At 38.8% G+C, this 22,978-nt stretch overlaps 1 protein-coding gene across 1 annotated transcript in view; it reads right to left on the minus strand.

Moving 5' to 3' along the window:
• LOC148319415 (uncharacterized) overlaps positions 1-22,978 on the minus strand; it is a 113,521-nt gene that overhangs the window by 26,955 nt on the left and 63,588 nt on the right. The window contains exon 6 of the mRNA XM_088280669.1: positions 11,701-11,861. The gene's annotated coding sequence lies outside the window, so the exon portion shown is untranslated. The remainder of the gene's footprint in view (positions 1-11,700; positions 11,862-22,978) is intronic.

Raw genomic sequence — 22,978 nt, forward strand, 5'->3', positions numbered from 1 at the left:
AAGAAAAACACCCTGGATCCTACCATTGGGATCCTGGAAGTCATTCTTTGGACTATGAAGCATTTTTCGGGCAAAGTCCAATAAGTAGAGTTCATTCAGTATTCGCACATGAGCATGAATGCACAAATTTTGGGTGCATTTGGGTGAGTGGGCAGGTAGTTTTGGAGCTAAAGATGATGATGATGATAATGGCCTGCACTGCAAATGAGAGCTTTACAACTCTTCTGTCTTTTGAAATTTGTGAATTACCCAAGGTAACCCCGCAATCAATCAAGTAAAGGTCACAAATGAAAACCCCATGATAGATTGAAGCCGTAAAGACCGAGGCGAGAAGTACTGAGGGAATAAAGTCGGATATTAGTGGCGAGCCAATGCTATCCAGATAAATATCAAGCATGTACACGCTAGCTTAACGCAGGCTTTGCTGCCATTTTACATACACATAAATGTTTCCTGTATGATTTGATCTTCGGTAAAGTGATGGTCATTTGTTTATGAAATGCTCATTTTCCACACTTAACATGCTTTTCATTTTTCTAAGAAGAGCTTGCATACTAATTATGCGACGATGGCGCATAACTTCAAGAGAAGTAGGGTAACAGCACTGTAGGAGGTCTGATGAGATTTTAATTCCTCGGTGTGTTTTATTAGTTGGGTTTGTTTCATCTTTTAACAGTCTGGCCCACTGGGCCTAATCCTGTCATTGGTTCTCGTGTAAAGTGGGACTTTTTTTCAGCCTGCGACCACGCCACACACGAGGCCAAAAGAAGGTTGCTCAACGTGTGCAACCACACCGCACACAAAATTATAGCACATAGCATAACCACATGCATTTTGTCGAGTCAGTTACTTTAATTGTCCCTGCCGTTTTTAATGTATTAGCATTAAGCTATAAAACTTCAAAGCTAATTTACGCAGGTGATTTTAATACACAGGTAAGTGTATAAACATTACGTGAGAGGGGCAACAAAGCCTCTTTTTTTGAAAATGGGTTCACTATATCCTAGAAATTCAACCTAATTTGCAGCGCTACAGCTCTTCAATGCGCGTGCACGCGCGCAGTTTGACTATGTTGCACAGATGACCGTTTAGGGAGTTCCACAGTCAGCTCCAGGTTTAAGGCAACTGTATATACTTCAAAAATCGGGAAAAAAAAAGAACAAAAACAAAGACGGAGCTGATCTTATTTTAAAAACAAACGCAGAGGGGAAAACGGCACCAAAAATTCCTCCATGGGGACTGTCGGCCTTCATTATTAATAAATAAGAAGAACCAAAGTCTTGTCAGTGTTCAATAAATGGAAAGCTTACAGGTACAAGCAAAGAGAATAAGATTTTCAGTCATCCAATTCATGAACAGGCAACATCATGAATAAAATTAAAGCATACAGCTGCAACAACTAAATATTTTTGCTTGCAAGTGGGCAAAATTGGTACTATTCAATTTAATTTGTCATTTTTCAATATAAGAACAGAATCAGAGCCTTTTATATGGTTACGTGTTATCAACATTCATGATACTCACGTTAAACATTTTTTTTAGAATCTGTTACACTCCTGCATTACACAAAATAATCCCACATAATGTCATGTATATGACTAATAAATTAAATAAATAAATCAGGAGATTGAGCTTGGTGCAAAATCGGGATGTCCACAAAATGCTCTATCACGAAAAGCACTGAAACGTTGAATAATTGGACATACAATAAAAAAATTCTGAGAAAGTTACATGAAATTCGGCTGAAGATTTTAAGCGCTTATGATCAAACTTTGTTGTATTAACACCAGGAATGATTTCCTCAACGGTGGCACGTGTTTGCCTTCACAGACGGCAACAATAGTGCAACAATACACCCGGCAATAAAAAAAATGGAGCCTCATTGTTGTCAAAGAAGGACATTCAAGGTCTCCTCCCGCATTTTTAAAGAAATGAAAGCATGTCCTTCCCTTTTAAAGAACACATTCTTAAAAACTAAGGCTTGACAAGCAACAAGTAAGATAATGAGAGTTTGTTTACATCAGTCTAACGTTTCAAACACTTAATCTCGCCCTTATACTTCACTCGAGAGTTTGTTGAAGGACAAAAAGAAGACGCGAAAGAACGACAAAAGAACTTAACTTGCATGCTTGGTGCTAGGAAATGCTGAGAAATGTGTCAGTCAATGTCTCGTCGTGTACGTGTCTATGGTACGAGTGGAGTCGGGGCGTTCATCTGCATGGTTATTATGCTCCCTTCGAACAAAAGTTGGATTCAGCCTCGTCGGTCTTTGTTGTGGTGTCTTTGTCTCAGATTGGTGCATATGACCGTAGGCGTGAACATGCTGTCAACCTTTTCTAGGCGTCTATTATTTTGAGCGTCTGCATTATTGCATTTGCTCTTTTCCCGTGTAAAATGTGACAAATCTCAAACCATTTGGACCAAAGAATCGCGAAAACCAATTTGTCACTCAAATATAACATCTCATTAAATTCTGACAGAATACGATTGCGCTTTAATTATGAGCAGTGACAAATGGTGTTTCTAATCATTGACATCAATATATTAACACGGATATGCTCCTCATCAAGAATAGATAGTGCCATTTTTTTGGGGGGGGGGGTTGACATCAAAAGATGAACAGTACATCACCACTTCAGGCTTTTCTCTCCAGGTATTTCCATTAGCATCTGATAAGCGATTTAAAAACACCAGTCGTATTTTATGTGAGGGTAAAAATAGTGGAATAGTTACACTTCATTGATAACCATTACTTAAACTGCCGTTCCTTCAGTTGGAAAGAACAGAACCTCAAAATATCCCCACAAACGGCCTAAATTGCACATTGACTCGAACAGATTGTGAGCGCAGTTGGTGGGCGTGTTGCATGTGATTTGTTAAGATTGAGTTCTTTTACGAAGTTCCCAAAAGTGCATTTTTAATTGTTCTAACAGACGGCATGCGGTGTTGTAAACAGATGTGATTGTGGCGAAGACGGCTGCATTTAAAAAGGAGGATGTTTGCGCTTTAGCTAGGGCTGATGGTTTTCTTCAAGAAAATGAGCTGCCATCGCAAAATTGCCGGTTGAAGTGATGGAATAGGAAATGTTAGTGGAACATAGTTGGCAAAGATTGGCGACAACCCCTGATCTAACTCCGCAACCGGGCAAGCAACAATTTAAAAACCAGAATAAACCTTGGAAGGGGCCCACAGATGGTAGGGCTCACCCTTCTTGGATGACCAGACTGAAATGGGCGACTTTTATCAGGTAGTGGAGTGCTGTCATGTGTTACTTTAAACAGCAGACGAGCCCACGCCTTGTGGAAAATCTGTCCTTCCTGAAAACCTGGCCATTCGGTTGGCAGCAGCCTCAGATTCAGTCACTGCTACTTTTACCCTTCTCCAAGCAGAGGAAGAGAGGAGAGGAGAGAGAAGCGGAAGCAAAACAGGCCAAAATCCTGAAGAGGCCATTTACATATAATGTGCGGTTTAATTAAATTATGAGAATGTCAAATTCAGTCTTGACATTTCTACAGAAATAGGCAAAGTGTTCCAGAGTTCTGGAGCCTGAACAGAAAACGCAGGTGTGGGCAAACTACGGCCCAAGGGCTACATGCGGCCCGTTTAATTAAACGTGTTAATCCGGCCCGCCAAATTTGAAAACAATGAAATGAATAAAGCTCGTTAATGTTTTATTTTCTAAATACTGTGTTTTTTCAAAGACATATTGTTGTAATGCTTTTGTTCCCTTTCATTTAAAATTAAATGTATTTTTTTTCCTCCGATAAGGTGAGGTGACCAAAACACTCCATCCATCTGCTCCTGGTCCGGCCCCTCTGTCAAATTTTAGAACCCATCGTGGCCCACCAATCAAAAGGTTTGCCCACCCCTGCTTTAGCGCCTGACAATTTCTTTTTAGCTCTTAGTCACTAAAAGACCAGCATATTGCGAACGTAGGTTTTGTGACGGAACATATGCTATATTATCTTGAGCAATTGTCTTTTTTTTTTTTAATACAGCTCAGGCTGATTGTACCTAATGTTGAGAATAGACATGAGCAGGAATATGGGGCAGCGGTTTCCATGATTAAGCTGCTAGGATAAGTCCGCTTAAGAATTGCTTCCTCTTCCTGTCTAATCACATTAGGCAAACAAAAGAAAAGATGGAAGCAGCTCGTGTGTTTGTATTTTTAACTCAACACACCGCAAAGACTCCATTATCGATTTGTGAATGAAAACCGGCGCAAAAGAGAAACTATTCAATACAGTCACAATAATAAATGATTTTCAATGATGGCCATCATTTTTTTTTTTCTCTCTTCACGTTGGAGCTGAGAAATTAAATTCTTACGCTTCAGATATGAGCCAAATGGAGCAGAATAGTACACTGTTAAAGCTTGCGTTGAAAAGCGCTCCTCCAAGCTTTACCTATCAGGGGACATTAGCAAAACACTGAATATAATGGTGATAATAAAAACAATGTGGTAAGTACTGGATGTATCCTTTTTATGCTTCATGCCTTTAAGCTGGAATCATGAGGGAGATTTCATAGACCATTGTGAGCCATTAAAACTGTTTGCATTAAGCTCTTTCTGCAAAAATGTTACAACTCATAAAGCGGATCAAGACCCTGGTGTCACATTTGATTGTGTTGTTTTTATATCTTTATAGCGTTGCCGGAAAATGTTCATTGGAAGCACAAAGGCAGCTGGCTTAATTAATTTGTCAATGTCATCGGTATTATTCATGTGCCAATTTAGTTTGATGTCCTGCGCGAGGCCGCCATGACGCAGGCAATTTCCTGCTATCAAACAGACGTTATGAATAAAACAACTCGCTAATATTGATCATAGTTCTTCATATGGCTCTATGCCCAAAAATTATGAACACAGTTTTGAGTGACAGTCAGGGGTAGTAATTGTAAAAAAAAAAAAAAAAAAAAAAAAAAAAAAAAAATTCTGTCAAAATCATTTTGTAGGTTTTGTATTTGTAGGTTGTGATTGTTCGCTCACTTGGTTCACGTACAGGCAACATGCACTGAAAAAGTACAGATTTTACTCAATTTTATTTTCTGAAGCGGTTGCATGAAATAGAGTCCTCAGGATCTAGATACATTTTTAAGTAGACTTAAAAATACAATTTTATTCTAAGCACCAATTTGAGAAAATAAAATTAGGAAATTCAACACAACCATTTTTTGTCACTGTGGGTTCAGTTCTCTCTCAATGGGAAATTTAAATGTCCCTGAATTTGTGGGAAAAGTGTTCTTAATGAGTTAAAAAAAAATTGTTCAACCATCCTTGCCTACGATTTCAGGCGAAAGAATTTGTTTCATTTTTTTAAGTACCAATGAAGCTTTTGCAAAGGCTTCCTCCCAAGTATTTGGTTCAATTAAATAGGTTCCGATTTTAAACTAAGTCAATCTTTGAGTGAGTTGAGACGAGAACATCGTGATTTTTAGTCCATCTATTTCATAACATTTCAATTTGGTGATGAGCCATGCCATGTTTGTTGGCTCAATAAAGTTTTGGAACCCGTGTAGAAAATAGATGACTACGCAGTGTGACCACAAATAGTATTCATCGTGCGGCATCGTGGGAGACGGTTCCGCCTTCCTCTAAATACACAACACATTCCCTCGACAATCTTTACATTTTAAAAGCGACGACTGAGCATGTCGGTCTATCTTCATTGCTTTCCGTTTTTTGTGTCCATCCCCCCTCTTCATTCCGCTCTACCTGACTGCTCTTGATGGCGCGCCGCTTGCACGTCTTCCTTCCTGCTGCCTCATCAGTTCTGAGGCTGCACTTCTTAGGATCCTGTCAACAGTGCTTTGGCGCTAGAACTGATGGGAGCGGCATGCTCTCTCCTGTTCTCAGCATCAGTCATCTGAACACTTCGCCTCAGGAGGGAAATCGATCTCCTGCCAAGTTCAGACGAGAGCGCACAGAGCGAAAGAGATAGGGGAGGACGAGAGGGGGAACGCGTCCCCGCGTCTGCAGAGCTTCCTCGGTAGAAAACGGTGATAGATCTTCTGTCAAAGCTAAGAGAGTGTCAGTTAAACATTTTAAAAGATGGAGGGGGGGGTGGCTCTCAAAACTCAAGGCAGGCAGTGTTTCACAAAGTCTAATCACGTAAAAGCAGATGGGGACATACTTGATTATGCACAATAGTTTAAAAAAAAAAAAAAATCCAGCCTCAGCTAAAGTTCCCTTATCTCCTGCATGGAGACTTGACAGTTGCTCATCACAGTGAGGAATTATTGGAGGGAAACAGAGAGAGAAAGAGGACATCAGTCAATTACGGAAGGTGTCAGTATTTAATTAATTTATTTTTTTTTTTTTTTTCGAGCACCGCTTATTCGGCTTTGTTGGGAAGCGACTTTCTCCGAAGTAATTCTCGGAGCAGTTGCAATTTGCTGCTCCTGTCACATAACCAAACTAAAGTGGAATTCTTCCTTGGATTTATTTAAGTGGATAATTTTGTGTTTCTGGAGGTCCCTTTACCGGTTTGTTGGATTGAAATTAGTCTGAAAACACACACCAAAGGTGAAAGAAAACTTCTATGACGAGGCTAAATGAAGAGCAAGTACGATTTATGGTAGCGCTGTGCACGAATCAGGGGAGAGACTCGAATTGAGAAGCGAATCAGACGTTAAAAATGATCTTTTTATTGACTGAAAACGTCCGGACGTAATCAGATTTGGTTGTGGTCAGCGAAAATGAACTGAAAAGTATGATTAGTCCCAGTAAATTCAGGATATAATGATTTGGGGAAGTACTTTTCCAAACAGAGTCAAGGAAGTATGGAAGTTCTTTTTTGGGCTTAATAAATCAAATCATTTAAAGAAAATGCATTTGATGTTTACTTTAGAAGTTTTTTTTTTTTTTTTTTTGGATCGGATCTCGATACTTGTTTGTTTAAACATTAACATGGGAAACTATGCAAAAGAATTTTCGAATGTGGGAAAATGCATTTTCTGGGCACTCTACATTGTTTATATCATACATATACATTCCACGACTCAAATTCTAATGGATCAAGAACGTTATGTCGAATAAACATGACAAGTTAGGTCTAAAGCGTTGCTGACCCCTGGATTAAGCTTTATAAACATTTTGAATTTCCACAAATAGCACACTTGCCCTAAGAATTTTTTGAAAGCTGTCTTCAAAGTGTGCGTAAAAAGAGATCAAATGAATGGTGTGTTCTAAACTAAATAAGTATTTTGCTCGCTCTCTCCTTTGATGGTAAATCTCCATGAGAATATAGAAGGGAGTCTGTATGAGTGGAGCGGCTTAAGCGCAACTCTGCTGCCTCGGACCGTGTCGCTGATCTGGCCACCAACAAAATCCTTTCTGTTCTGGTTCAAAACGGAGCCAATTTCTGTCCTACTTTCTGATTGTGGTTTGCTCCTCTTGCCTTTGTGTCTAATCTTGTACCCCTAAATTTATGGAAATACACGAGCGTTTGACTCTGTTGTTGCACACAATATGCACATAGATATGCATATTTTATTCAGATGTAAAAAAAATAAATAAATAAATAATAAAAAATGTGTCCGTATGTGAGGGAGAGAGAGAGAGACTTTCTCTAAAAGCCAAAATGAAATACGATGTAAATTCAATGCCATCGCTACTTGCAAAATGCTGGCTGCCACCCAACCATGCCCTCATTTGAAAATTCAAATGGCACAGAAGGTGCTGCATATTGTATGTGAAGTCAATGCGCATGCATGTACACACTGTTGAGTGTGAATAATGTGTGTGCATTTCAAGTACAACTGCTGGCGAAGGCGAAAACGTGGGCTCTTGTCTTTGCGGATGGGAGATGTACATTGCCTCTCCATCAACAATTTATGCAACATAAGGCCTGCTTAGTGGAGCAGAAGAAGCATTTGAGTGTGCACTGCACAATCTCAGCAGGAAATTCAGACATGATTTGGGCAGTTTTTACCTCCGAGAAGTCCTCTGCTAGTGAGTAGAGCTTGCCGCCTATGTGTGGCTAGGCCATTTGCCGACGTTACGACCGCACAATGACGTTTCGCGAGCGAGACGTCACCTGTTCCCTGCCTTGGGGAGGTGGCAGATTCGCTTGTAGCCTCAACGATGTTGCTGTGAGAGCTTTTGCCGCTTATTTATGTTACGTAATTCATCAAATTTTGCAACAAATCATGTCACGAGTAGCTACATGGCAATCGCAATAAATGTACAAGCAAATAGATTGATAATTAAATAAGAATCAAATTCTGTAAATGGGACTTTGACTCGGAGCATTTCCTGCCGGTTGAGTCACGCCACAATTTATGAATGTATTGTGGATGTTTGGGCTAACAGTTAGCCACATTAGCTGCTAATGTGTCTGCTTGCACGGCTCGAGCATTCGCAAAAGACGGCATCATTTCTGGCAAAGTCAAACTGACTGACACTGGCGAGACGCATACGCTAGCGTGTGGTTTAGCTTGCATGCATGCTAACGTATATTTTAAGCTAGCATATGTGTTACCATGCCTGCGCCCAATAATATATATGTGTTAAATACAGAACTAGGCTCCTTAACCGAGACGGCATCTTTTAATACGGTGTGCCTTATGGTCGTGAAAATACGCCATTTTTCCTTTTTCTTTCTGCAGACCCTGTGCAAATAGTTAATCCGAGAGCATCAGAATTTCATTTGAATAATTCCCAATGCAGTGGATCATATCAAAACCCCAATCATAGAGAATGGTAAGCCAGAGACTCATTCAGAATTGTTCACGTCCTCACTGTCTTCTGCTTTGTAATTACTCGCCCACATTATGTTTCAATCATTTTTCATCCTCATGTCAGGTTTTTCTCCTGTTAATGTTCATTTAGAACTCTTTTCCTTCTTACCTTCACATGCAGGTGGGTGCTGTTAATAAAAAGCTAAATGTGCTCCCGGGCGCACGTGAACGAGTACGTTTGACCAAGGGAGACACATTAGCTTGATTTACAGTATAAACAATAGTTGACGGATATTAGAAGGACAATATTGCTGCACATTTATTTCAAGGGATTGGCCATGATGGAATTGTTGCAACTGACAAAAGTCGATTATTCTTTTGACTCATTTTGTTCACAACAGTGAGAACTTGTGGGATCAACGACGCATCACAAACGTTGCTATTAAAAAAAAAAAAAATGAAAAATGAAGCTCTAAATTCTGAATGAGTGTTTCACAATCTTACGTTAATACCTGATTAATGTATGAGAGCTTTCCAGGGTCTGCTGCTAGCAGAATTTTGCCCTTGATTTGTATGGAACTTTTGACAATGTGACTTTAACCTCAAATAATTGTGCTACCAGGACTTTCATTTTCATTTTAGTGAGCCCCGAACACCCATCTGCACTAAATTATGGTCATCACAGGATATTTTGCAACAGCTCATTAAATGCAATTTATTATGGAAAAGTGACTTTTTCGCTTCTTTACAAAACTATTGGTCTCTGGAGTACCTGCACGCCCATTTAAGTGTGAAATGAAAGAAATAACAGGATTATTTTGAGAGATGCTGCTTGTCCGAAAATGCGGCTATAAGCAAGCCTTTCATATTTTGCCTTCAGTGTGACGTCACAAACAGGCAAATTTAAATAACAAATGTCTGCTGCATTTGCCGTATGTGCACGGCATACAGAATGACAAGTGTAAGGCTTGGTTTATGAGGGGAAAATGTGATCAATGTGTTGACCGTCTTAATGAGGTGAGTGAATGTTGCAATTCCTGTCTTTTTTTTCCCCTCAGAAAGTAACATTTTGATTGCGCTCTATAATTTTATCTACTTCGTCACAATGCCCAAAGTGTTTTACAGAGGCTCACATTCACGCATTCACACATATGCATACACCAATGAGCGGGAGCTGTCATGGAAGGCACTGGCAGGCCTACTGGGAGAAACCGTCTTGCTCCAAAGGCACTTAGACAACGGGCAGAACCTTCAGGCACTGGACTGGGCCACAAAGTTGCCCGAAAACTATTACCGTATTTTTTCCTAGATTTTGAACCAAGCGGCTAATGCAACGGTGCGGCTTTTCAGTGGATTTTTCTTTCACCAGTCATGGCGCTCTATAGAAAATATGCAAAATAAATCTCTTTTTTTTTTTTCTCTCGGGTTTGTTCTGTTTTGATTAGCAAAGTTGTTGCAGTGTTTTAAGAATCTGTTTATGTACATTCACAGTACAAAATCGTTCTGCACAGGCAGTAAACAACAATTTTTTTTTCAACATAAAAAAACTGCGGCTTATAGCCTTTTGCGGTTTATAGATGGAAAACAATATGGTAAGTGTACCATCATTTTTTTTGCTTGGAGCATTTTGACTGAAAGATATAAGTGACTTTTTTTTTTGTTAAGATGCATGTGAACTGCGTGTGATTTATGGAATAAATATGACAAAAAATAAATAAATGAATAAATAAAACAACTGAAGTGGTAAAGATAATCAGGTAATCAAGGGTAATATTTGTTCGCCGACATTCTGGATTTGTTGTTAAATGCTTTGGATGTACGCCTTCACATTACAAAAACAAATGTGACCTCTAATGTGAATGTGATTTGAATTAGAAAAAAAAAAAAACTATGATTGGCAACATAAACAAAAAACAAACAAACAAACAAAAAAAAAAAAAATTCAAATACTACTACATGAACTTTGTCCATATGTGTTTGTCACATATGAATTCAGACACACAGAAATCATGACAGTGGAGGTCCAACCCCACCGGCAAAACACCGAGATTATAAGTGAATTCCGCAAAGGTGGCTAATTAACAACCACTGCGAGCTGATAGTTTGAGCAGACCCGCGAGTTTCTGGGGAGTTGAGAGGACAAAGATATGCCTGTCAGGATCCATCCATTTGAGTAATAAGGTGAGTGTGCACCTTAGTGCGCGTCTGCGGCCAACCTTCTGTGTCTCTATCTGTTGGACTTCGAAACCTTAAACAGGCCAGGAACGGGACCACGTAATTAAAAGTTTTGACGCCAATTTGCTTTTTAAAGCACCTAATTCAAGACTTTGTCCAGACAACAAGTTCATTAAAAGTAAATGGGATCAAACACTTCAGGTAGAGGGCAGGGATCACGGACATGGCGCCTGTAGGCCTTTTCTAAAACAAGCTCATCAATGAGATGCATTGTTGTGCTTTTAAATCACACTTACATTGGATTGAAATTGGAAATGCTGTTAAAAGACAAAAAACAGGTACAGTTTAAAGGTTAAGATGGACTGTTTAAACCAGGGATGGGCAGGAAAAAAAAGTGTTGTGGACCTCCGAATACATAAGGTTGCAGCACATGCAAATTGGAGTATTGGCTGATGATTTTTTTTCTTCACATTTTATAATCAGTATTGTTCTTATCATTTTTTTCCTTTTTGTTTTGTTATTTTGGGTGGAGCAAACCATTTTTTATGAAAAATATACATGGGAGATTAATAACCTTTTTAAGTATTTGGGAGATATAATAAAATTGCTGTTAGGGACTGATCATCCTTTAAGGTTTATATCACTAAGTGAAATGTAAACTGGGAAAGGGAAAATATCTCTGGAAAAACAAAATTTAAAAATCAGATCACCCAGATTAAGAGCTAAGGTCGTGGAGTTGATTGAACAGGCATGACCTGGAAACACAGTTACTAGAACATATAAATGGCGTGAAATGCAGCCATTACGGTTTATTATAGTCAACTAGTAGTAGTCAGGTCTCACCTCAACGCTTGTTCATCATGCACATGCTTGTGTCCGTTTGTGTGAGAGAGTGGGATTACACGTCCCTTTGGTGCGCCTCTTTTATGTCCTTCTGCCGGATGCCAGATGCCAGTTTCACACAGACACAATCTTCGTCTCCAGTCTTGTTTATTACCGCCAGTCTGTGGACAGTAAAGAACAGGAAATGTTTTCCTCCTCCTCTCACCTTCACACTCACACAAACTCACTGCCACCATCAATCCATTATTAGAGAATGTGGAAATACTTGTATCCGACTGAAATACAAAGTTTGTTTCCTGTAGTTACTTACTGTAGACGTCTGCATTTTGTAAAGTGGATATGGACACAAGGCTATTTCTGGACCTGATGATCGGGTGATGATCAACATTGAGTCTAGAGAGTCTTTTTGATGTCTTAGTAAGTAAAGAGGAAAGGTTCCTCTCTGATTAAAATGTGCTGATTTTAAGATGGAAAATGGTTCCTCACTGAAGTTTATTCCTGACCGCTATCATCTAGGTGAGCACTTGAGTGGACAGGACACCACATGACACGATTAGCGTTCAAACAGTCCATTTCAGTTGCGGAGGTTGCACCTCAACAGAGCATTGCCCCCTTTTTGTTACAGACTCTGTTAAATGGTTGAAAGATGGAAAGGCTAACGCAATGCATAATAATTCCCGTCGATCTGCAGGTAGAGCAGTAAATTGAAAATGCACGGCCTTGAGGGACTACTCAAATGAGCTGTGTGAGTGTGAAGTGTGGGTTTGTTTTAAACGATTCACTTACAATTTTAAAAAGGACACTGCATTGTTTCTTTAGGAAGTGTTTACATTTTCTAAAAAAAAAATAAAATGAAATTAAATAATTCCATACGGTCTTAGTCTCAGTGATGTTTTTCAGTTTTTTTTCTATCATTGCGTCTTTGAATTGATATTGTCAAATTGGCATTTGGACAGTATGAAACTAGCATGTCTGCTTTGCAAAAAAAAAATAAAATAAAAAAATAAATAAATAAATAAAAAAAAATATAAAAACTGATTTTGGTAATGAGCCAATCATAATGACTTGTCAAAATGGCCAACAAATTAGGCTGACATTGAACTGGAACGTAATGGACACGTCACAAACAAGTGGCCACTTCTCAATAGTCCACCATTGATTCAGATGTGCAACTTCATTCATAATGTTCATTTAATCCAAAAATGTGTGAATAAAGAGGCCAGAATTGTCCAGCGACTTAAAGGAAAAGCTTACACGGATCAATTAACATGTCATGAGTTCCACATGGTCCAATTATATAGTCTCCATCTTTATCACCAAGAACCAAATATTGTGTCCCTTATTTAGAGGCTACAGAGCTTACATCGCAACCCGTGACAAAAATCTCATCTGAAAAGAAGATTGTTGCGCTATGCTTTGGAGCACAAAACGAGCACAGTCAATGTCACAGCCAGAGATGAGGTCCGATCATGGCTGCATGTCAGAGAAGCCGTAGGCAGAGATACAGCACGAGCATCAACTGGCTGTCGTCTGAAGCTTGTTAGAAAAAAAAAAAAAACATTCAAAGGATTCACAACAAATCCAAGCATAGTATACCAGTTATAGAATACATTGTTTTGTCAGAGTAAACAATTTTTTTTTTGTCCGTGGGAAAGGAATTTAAAAGTGAAACTATTAGCTAAGAAATAAGCAGACAAGGCTGAAGTCATTTTTTTTTTTTTGGGGTGTGTAGACTTTAGTTACTTAATCTCAACCAAGTGTTGACAATCTTGGCAAGTGAGCATCCAGTTTTGAGTAAATGATTTACAACGTGAGCGCCGGGGGCCAGGACAGGTCAGATCATTTGGGATGAATATCGATGCAATGCTTTGTTGACATTAAACATTGTTTTTAGCCTTGCTGTCCATTGTGACGAGCCGAACATGAGATTTAAAGTTCATACATTTTGTCAAGATACACTCCCCCTCTCAAAACTGGGGAACAGGGAGGCCAATTTCGGCATTTTCCGCTGTAGGCTGACAACATTTGGTAAAATATGAACATGAAACAAGACATCATAACAGTTCAGCTTGTATTTCCACTTATGTACAAGGTTGCATTTTTTCTGTTTGAGCCTACCCATTTCGAAACAGAAGTATCGGAACACGTGACGAGCAGGCGCGTTTATGGCTCATTTGTGTGCTATTAAATTGTTTATTCAAAAAAGTCAAAAGTACTGAACATTTATATTCTACTAATGTGTGTTGCCTGTAGACACTGCATGTGTATCAGACTTGAAAACCACAAATCTCAAAATTAATGAATAAAAGTAAAGACGCGAGAAGATAGAAAATAAATGAGTTATTGCAATTGAACGTCATCCAAATGTTTTCCATTTACTGTTGAAATCAAAGGTAATAGCCTCACTGATGAACAAAAACGTTTCAAGGTCATAAAACTTTGATGAAATTGTGAGCGCGGCAGTTCAGATTTGCTATTGTGAAAATTGTATTTTTCACATTTCACAACATAGAAAAAAGGTATTGACAGTCCTTTGTGTAGCCCCCCGACATAACAGTAAAAAATACTCAGCAAATTGTTTCGAGGCAAACAAGTAGCTTGCATTGTTGTGCTAACTAACATCTTTTGCAAAAATGTCAATAATTCATATTTTAAAGTTCTTCCAACTTATATTACGGTTTTATAACCCCCCATTACCAAAAAAAACACTTTTTTTTTAACAATGCTGTTGCTTTTCACGCCTCCTATATGTCTTTCATTTCAAGTGCGAAAAGCTTTCTTGAAAAGGACCGTTGATTCCCATTCGCTTCGTGTTTGAGAAGGACTTTTCCAGTGAATGCAGTCCAATCAAGGTGCATCGCACAGGCCACTTAACTATCAGCACTCCAAAAGAAATTCTTTTTGATTTATCGATGCATACTGAATTTGCCCTTGTACGCTGCAATGTGCAACCACCGGTAAAGCACCCCCCCCTCTCTCCACACACACAAACGCACACGCACACACACTTGTGTGAGAACGGGCTCGGCAATGAGAGATTCCTAGCTAAACAACTTGTTGTACACCCTCAGCTCTATTCACGTGCTTAAAGCCTTGTTCCACCGTGACTTCATATCGCATGATCACGTATGAAGGCACGCACAGACACACACTTAACAGAAAATGACTCACAGCTGCAGAATCCCACGGCGAGGGGAGCCATCGTAAATCAGGAATGATTTAGATGTAAAACTGATGTTCGCCCACTTTTACGACCTGGCGTCATTGAAATACATTCTTTTCTACAGGACTCGGAAGAAGCCACAATGTCCTTTTTTTTAGTGACTGAATCTATTTCGAGACCTTTAATGTACTTTCTGAGTTTTATTTCGGTGTCGCTGATGAAAGATGTTAACAATTGTAAATTCTGTTTGATTACTGGGAGGGAAAGCTCATTAAATGGTGTGAGTTTCAAGAGTCATGCCGCTTTTATGATCCATCTCTAAAACATTAACAAGGAACAGTTTTGTACTTTTTTTTTTCTTATCTGAACTCATATTACCTAACCAAACAAAATGATTTAATTAAACAGACGGTGTATAGCAATCCAACATTCACCCATCTGTTTTCTATGAAAAATATTGTCTTTTATGTAGTCAACATTATTTCCAAGGCTTTGAGACTCGAGCAAACCAGATCCATTATCCACAAACGGAGAAAACTCGAGATAGCGCTGAACCTCCCCAGGAGTGGTTGGCCAACTAAAAGGCCAATTAAAATTCCTCCAAGAGTGCAATAACGACTGATCGAGGAGGTCACAAAAGCACCCAGAAAGACATTCAACAACTACAGGCCTGAGATATCCGTCAATGTTGAGCCAAGAGAAAGACACAAATGGTATCCATGGGAAAGTTCCAAGGTGAAAAACCCAAAATAACACAGACATGTCTCACATTTACCGGCAAACATCTTAATGATCTCCTGGAGCTTTGGAGAAATATTCGGCGACATGATTAGCCAAAATTTGAATTTTTGGGATGTTTGTGTAGCCTCTTACGTTTGTTTTTTAATAAAAAAACTACATTGGATCAAGAACTGAATAAGATTGTTCCAAAAATGAAGCCTGGGGGATGCGGATTGATGTTCTGGGGTTGATTTGCTCCTCAGGACCTGGACGGCTTGCTAAAAATGGAAGACTTTGTGTTTTGAAGACTGTTGCAGTGCATTGAGATGTGCGGAGTCTGTTTTGAGTTTTAAGCACAAATGAAGTCAAATGATAAGACATTTCAGCCACCTTCAGGATAAATTGAAATACCCGAAGCAACAAGCCCATTATGCTTGAATCAACTGTTCATACTGTAAAATGACGCTTTTGATGAGATTAGACAACAAAATGGTAGTGATGAAAAAAATTCAGGGTGAAAATGCTTTTTAGTAAACAACGGCACATCCTACTTTGTTGTAATGCCAACTCAGTAGATTTGAAAGCGCTGGTTTGTCACCTTCCATGGCGACTCCCAGTGTGAATTTGGCAACCGTGTAAAATGCTTAAAGTGCTTCATTTTCTCATTTTATTAAAATTGAAAGTTTGGAGGGAAAGAGGCTGTCTTGCACGCTGATGAACATTTTGGAAATGTGGTGTCACAGTACAGAGACATGAAATACAAACATTCTATATCTGGGTATCTATCACCTCAGTTACTTTTAATTTGAAGAACCTCTCTTCACCTCTCCGGAGTCTCGTTGTAAAAAAAATAATACCTGTGTTAATATACATCCTCCCCAAAGATGGTGACTGATGTCCTGCTACAAATCTGACTCTCCACAAAGGAAAACGATTTCTGGTCTTTGAATCTATTTTTAGTATTTATAAGGCTTACGGCCAATGGCCCCCAAACGTCTTATTTGCCCAGCACCCATAAATACCTTTTTGTTCTTCCACCTACAAAAGTAATAGGTCATATAAAGATGAATGTCTATACTAAAAACATTTCTCGATGAAACTAGAATGAAAAGTCAAGCCTCAAATGCTTTAAAGGTCAGGCAGTTGTGTGGATTTTTGTGAAAAATATGACTGAAATGCAGACCGGTCTCATTTCACCGGATTAAGTGTATTGTGTTTACATTTTACTTTGGCTTTTTGGGGAGGGTCCAATTTGATTTTGGTTATGATCATAACTTGTCTACATCCTCTTTTCTTTGTTTGACTTCCTGCTGGGTGTCGTTGATTGACAGATTCGGTTTCAAGTACGTTTTCGAAATGACTGATTTTGAACCGTCCGTTTCATTCACCTGAGTCCCATCTGTTTCTTCTGCTTGACAAAGATGAGCATTGAGTGAAGTTTTCGACTGCTATGGCTAGCTGCTAGCACTAGCCGCTACACCGCTAGCCGCAGACTGGTTGCTATATAATCTTGTCATTTGCAAGAAAAGGTTGAGTTTTTCATTATTTAAAATGCATTTGGTCAGTTTGACATTCTACACGTTGATATTTCACGTACAAAGTGTTTTTTAGTGCATCCAACATCCATGAGTAATGGCATTTTTCACATCTATCGTAGCATTTGTGTGTTACCGCACCCAACCTCCTCCATTCCTTTTCTAACTCCCGGCCTCTATTTTCCCACTCCTTTGTCTTCATATGTGATGTGTTGCTCCTCAGGGTGAAGTTCGGGGCAGATTGATGGTGTTCAAGTTTGACTGTGGTCATCGAGGGCCTGCTCCTTCCCACATTTCTTCCTATCTCCTCCTCTGTGCATTAATTCCAACTCCATACTTCATTGCCATCCTTTCCTCCATCACTCATTGTTCCTTCCTGTCCTGGACGACATTGGATTCTCACACCTCATGCTATCCTTTTCTGTCTAGGGATCTTGAATTTGTTCTTTCCCTCTTTGCTTTTTTTTTCTTTGTTATTGTTGTTGTATTGTTTCTGTTGTGCAATCGCCACAGTGGTTATAAATAAAAACAGGAAAATTGACTTCCCTAAATGGAAATAACTTGATATGTCGGGAGGAGACAAGGTAAAAAAAATGGGCAATAAGACTAACAGACTGTGAGGAACATGGGAGGGGGAGTGTGTTATTCCTAGGTCAAGACAGTCCTATGTCCCCATAAGCGTATGTGACTCATTGGCTGCTTGAGTTCAGCAAAGTTCAAATTTGAAATGATTTGTAATTGTTAAAAAACCAAGAAAAAAAAAAAGGGGGGGGGGGCAGGGTAACTGTGTTATTGTACACCTCTCAACATATCACAATGACATCAATTAGCAGGCTCAAAAATGAACCCCCAAAATAAATGTTGGCATGATTAAATATCCCATATTAGCTTTTATTAATTACAAGCCGTATGTGAAAACAGAAGTTAATTTACTTGGCAGGCTAAGTGTTGCGAATGTGCCAAAACACGATTAATTAAATGATTCCAACAGCGAAAACTGCAGCGGGTGGTCTCACTGAGGTGCATTTTTAGTTTGACAAAGAAAAATACACGTCTTACAGCTTTGTTTTTTAGCCTTCCTTCTGTCTCCGAGGGGTTATTTCTTTTCTCACCACCAATTAAACGCAGATATTGCATGTGGGCAGCCGAGTACCGGAGTGTAAAGGGATTGTCCTGCTGACTTGTCCACACAGACGAAGAATTTCTAACAGCACTGGGATTTATTCTCCGCGGAGTCTCTAGACCTTTTTGAGGAAGCCCAACGGGAGTTTCTAAAAATGTCACAAAGAGTCCTTTTTTCTTTCAAAGCATAAAACACCTTCAAATGTTAAGCCTGCTGACTTTTTGATTTCTGCAGAACCTTTGACATTTATTAGTCTCTTCTGGTAAGACTTGTGTACCAGATGCAGTTTATAGCCTAAGAAAATCACATCAAGGGAGTCCCTTAAACAAATGTTACTAATGTAAATAAATACACAAAGCACACTCATCCGAATTGGTTTGAAAATGGAACAAGTATTTTCAAAATCTATATCTTATATACCAAATTTTGTCTCCATGTTGTTAGAAAATAGTCCTGTTTGAATTTAAATAGAAAGGAACCGCAAACGCTCAACTATGACATTCCACCTCAGATTTCTACCCACAATTTGCTAGTCGATTCTACAACATGTCAGGGCGAGCTGGGGACAATCAAGTAGTTGGCATGGAAATGTGTGGCGAGCAGAACTAAAAAGTGTGTCAGGGATAGAGAAAAACAAGTTTGACTTTATAAAGTAAGGCGACTTTGGATGCAGCCAAGTATGATGCGTGACGGCTGTGTGCTGATTACTGACCAAAATGTGAGTTTACAACAATCAATGTGAATTGCGTCGGTGGACAGAATGGAGGAAAATGGCATCAAGGCAAAAAAAAAAAAGAAAAAAAAAGTTTTGGCTTTAGTCTTGTTTTTAGTTGGTGTCTCAAAGCAGAAAACAATAAAAGTGATCTTTTTGTCATCCATTTGGCTTTGTTTTTTTTTTTTTTTTCATCATACACTACATAATTTTGTGTGTGGTTGCACAAAATAAAATCATCTGGCTCAGGATTTTTTAAAACGCATAGTCTACTAAAAAATATATCTGCACTGCACATTTCTTTTGAATTCAACAGATTTCCATTTATTTAAAGAGTCAAATGCCCCCCCCTCACAAAAAAATTAAAAAAATCTTACGACTCGACATCAAACAAGAATTGTATTATTTGGTTATAAGATGCATTCAGCTGCAAGAAGAATGTTACTATAAAGAATTCCCAAGGTTTTTCAGACAGTTTTGCATCGCAGAGAAATTTATTCTGAGCTTTCCAGATTTCAAATAAGCATCCAGCTGTCCGACACATCTGCTTCAACGAATGTCTCTACGTACACAACAGTCTTATGCTACACATAAAATCCACCCTCGCTCACAGCATCATCGACTCTTTGAATGTTTATCGAATAGAAATTGCTCTGGTATATTTACTTTTCCTTAATTCAAAACTGACATTTTAGTGGGCATTGTCTCGTTTTTGAATGCTAATCACTGAAATATGTCTCGGGGGCTAATTAAATCAGAAGAAAAAGGTTTGACAAAATTTACTTGGTTTATGTTCACAAAGCTTGTGACTCATTGATAATGTTTCGCTCGATGCACACTGCACAATATCTCGCTTCTCTCCACACCTCATCTCATTTTTTTTCCCCCTCAAGAAATCTTTCTCCGAGCCCCAATTTCACGATGTCTTTGTATTGATCCGTTCTGCCACGCCTTTCTTTAACGTTCTGCTGATCCAATCACAGCCTTGCCATCCCAATTTACAGCATGAGAATGCCACCTGAAAGGACACGGTGTGTCTATTTAAAGCATGCATTTGTTGTGGTGTAAGCCGCAAGGCCAAGGATGCACGTTCACCTGCCGCTCGCTGCTACCTCTTACTTTACAAATGATTTAGTACCAGTTTATAATTTGTCAACATTAGAAAATACCATATTTCTCGGACTAAGCATGTGGCTTTTGCCACAACATTGATTTACTATTTACTATTATTTATGACAACATATAGGCACATATAACCAACCAGGGTTCAGCATTTGGCCACTATGTGACACAGAGTTCTAGTTAAAGCAACGCCATTTTAAGCAAAAAAACCTTTCCCGCATTTAGAAGCAGCGGTTTCAAATCCAATGGGAAGTGATTTGTTGCCGTCGAAACAATGACGGCTGCGTTTGGAAATTAATGCGATGGGATCGGGTGTCAGAGTGAATTTCCAAACACACCCTTGGCACCGGGGATTTTGGGTAATTTCATATATGCATACTGCACCCGAGTATAAATTGCAGGACCAGCAAAACTCTGAAAAAAAAATTGTAATTGTAGTCAAAAATATATGGTAATGCAACTACCTGTTTGCATAATGGTGTAATACTCAAATAAAACACATCAATACCAACTTTGAAGTATAAATGCCTCTTTTGTGCATCGTTTCTATTATTATTATTATTAAATATAATTTAATAAGACATGTCCAGGACAAAATCAGAGAATACAGCGGGTCTTCGGTTTACATTATAATTCTTGTCATATGACACCAATGTACCCCGATTTCCTAACTTGTAACTCATTGTGATCACTATCAGCAAGTCATTTTGACAGTAAATATTTGATTTGACATGAAGGACCAGTATGGAAAACACAATTCAGATCGGAAACACGGTGACAAAAAGGAGCAAACAATTTCTTTCATGACCCTGCCGTGGTCTGCTTGCACATTTGTACACTCCAGGTGATAAACTAAGGGTGTGGAAGTGTTAGTTGCAAGGTTGCTTTAAAAATTAAAATGACATTTTCATGTTGCACATAAATACTAATTTTCAAAAAGTTATTGTGAATATTTTGTAAATGCATATATTTTATTAATTTAGACAGTGGATGTTGTTAATGGAGAGAAAAAAAGCATCTTATGCTAAAGATTAGGCAAAGCAGCTTGAGTTCTGTGTTTGGACCCAACGGGTACAACATTTGTGCCATTTTTTTTTTTGTAACCATGTTGTTTAGTGCGCTGATGTTGCTTATTCTCTAATCAGGCCCTCTGAACTCCTCTGCGACTTCCCTGCTGTGCAGATAACCTTATTAGTGTTTTGTGTTGTCTACTGAAATTCATTCTTTTTGATGCCTCACGTTTGGCTTGCCACGGTTTTCTTCACCAAAAGTATTTCAAAGTCATGCGTCATTTTTGTTTTGTTTTGCATTCACTCAATGATTGCAGTTCCTAAAAAAAAACAGCGGCCGGAAAAACATAACTATATAATATAATGGCCCCATCTAATGAAATCCAATCCAAGAGGTGCATTCAAAAGGATGCCATTGGATGAATAGTTATTCTTTGTTTTTGGAAGTATTAAACAGACTCCGTTTACTGTGATTGAAATTAGCAGTAGTGTAGAGCTAGAGTTTTTTTTTTTTTTTTTTTTTTGATTACCTTATATTGTTGTGTCCAAGTTAGTTATCATTAACTGTCATCTCAAAATTCTGAAACAGTTATTTCAACCCACAGGAAACTTATTTTTATTAATTGGTGCAAACGTGTATGTATATTAGCTATATCCCTCCATCGTTTAATCCCTAAATGTCAATGAAATCCGAAATATAGTTAAGTATTTTTTTCATTACTTAAACAATATATACATATTTAAAACAATTAAATAAATAAACAATAAATGGTGAGCTAGCTATTGCTCAGGAGCAGCGTAATTCACCGTGAAAGTTCAGACCTCTGTGCTTCACTCGGGATTGGAAATTTGGAATCACACCTCAAAAAAGTTTTCATTAAAATTAGTTGCAGAGTCACATACTGTACACACTACGCAAGAAGGATGAGCAGTTCAGTGACGTTCAAACTCGTCGCGTGCTGCGCAGTGGGCTTAACATGGAGGTCAATGAACGGCTCTTCCCGTAGATGGCACGAGGTCCAATGAACTTCAATTATGTATTCACAGGTAACTGGGCTCTGTGATAGTTGAATCAAAGGGGGAAAAAGTGAAGTTTAGTTTACAAAGCAGAATTTGTAATCGGATTTAAAACAAAATGTTGTCTTTGGTGTCCATGATACCATGGCCAGTGCCATGATGAAAGACGGGATGTATTTGCAGACAGGGCTGTTCCACTTCTTTCCTCTAATCTGCCTTGATGCCAGAATCAGCATCAGGTCAGTGCTGTGGCCAAAAACGCCAGCCACGTTCCAAAATGACAGCTTAACGCCATGGGCCTCATTTACTACAGGTTTACATGAACAAAAATTGGCGCAAAGTTGATTGCTCACTCAAAGAGAAGCGGGAGCTCAACTATTAACCTGGAGCAATTAGGATCGTGTCTGCCAAACACACAAAATTACCTCGGAGTACATTTTGCGCAATCTGGGAGGAATAGATGCAGATTGAATATGTTAACATGTGCAATATGATTAATCAAATCTGAGATGCGGCTAGATTGCGATGGCTGATTTTGTGTCTTTGAATGGCACATCTAAAAGGTAGCAAGTGCAAACAGGTGCAAGAGTGGCGCAATTAAAATTAAAGTAAGTGGAGGGGTCTTTTTTGATCTCGTCTGAAAATCAAAAATGATTGCGATATGTCGCTTGTTGGGCAATGACATTTTGGAGCTTCGGAATGCTCTAAGAAAGAGTCATGCCACATCACCTACGATAGAGCGACTTTCAAAATTGACGTCATCCCCTTCAAGATACAGCCTAGTTCAATTTGATGTTTCGGACTAGTAAAGGACGCTTCGAGCATGGTGTGTAGGAGGGATTTCAAATAGTGTGACATTATGGCGAAAAGTATTGA

This window comes from Idiotropiscis lumnitzeri, chromosome 18 (genome assembly GCF_059441095.1).
Source record: "Idiotropiscis lumnitzeri isolate Australia: NSW breed Sydney's pygmy pipehorse chromosome 18, RoL_Ilum_1.0, whole genome shotgun sequence".
Lineage (NCBI taxonomy): Eukaryota > Metazoa > Chordata > Actinopteri > Syngnathiformes > Syngnathidae > Idiotropiscis > Idiotropiscis lumnitzeri.